The following is a 289-nucleotide window of genomic DNA, read 5'->3' as shown; positions in this document are numbered from 1 at the left end:
TCTTTTTGGGAAGTGCTTGACTCAAATTCTGCTGGAACACCTGCAGTCCTGACATTTTGTGATTTTCCTCAGTTCCTCTAGACACATGCTGGTTCGCTATCTCTATTAATCCACGACCGCTTCCTTTGCAAGTCCTTTTCACTTCGCCATTCATCCACATATTGGACACTTATTGTCAACTTACTGACAGTGTCCTAAAGTAACCCACACGAGCACAGGTTTACGTCCCGTAACAGTAATCTTCTTGCTGTTTTGTTAGGCGTCAAGAGGAATTTGTTGTGTTGCTAGG

This window comes from Cryptotermes secundus, unplaced genomic scaffold (genome assembly GCF_002891405.2).
Source record: "Cryptotermes secundus unplaced genomic scaffold, Csec_1.0 scaffold3240, whole genome shotgun sequence".
NCBI classification, from domain to species: domain Eukaryota; kingdom Metazoa; phylum Arthropoda; class Insecta; order Blattodea; family Kalotermitidae; genus Cryptotermes; species Cryptotermes secundus.
Note: the sequence above shows the minus strand (reverse complement) of the source record.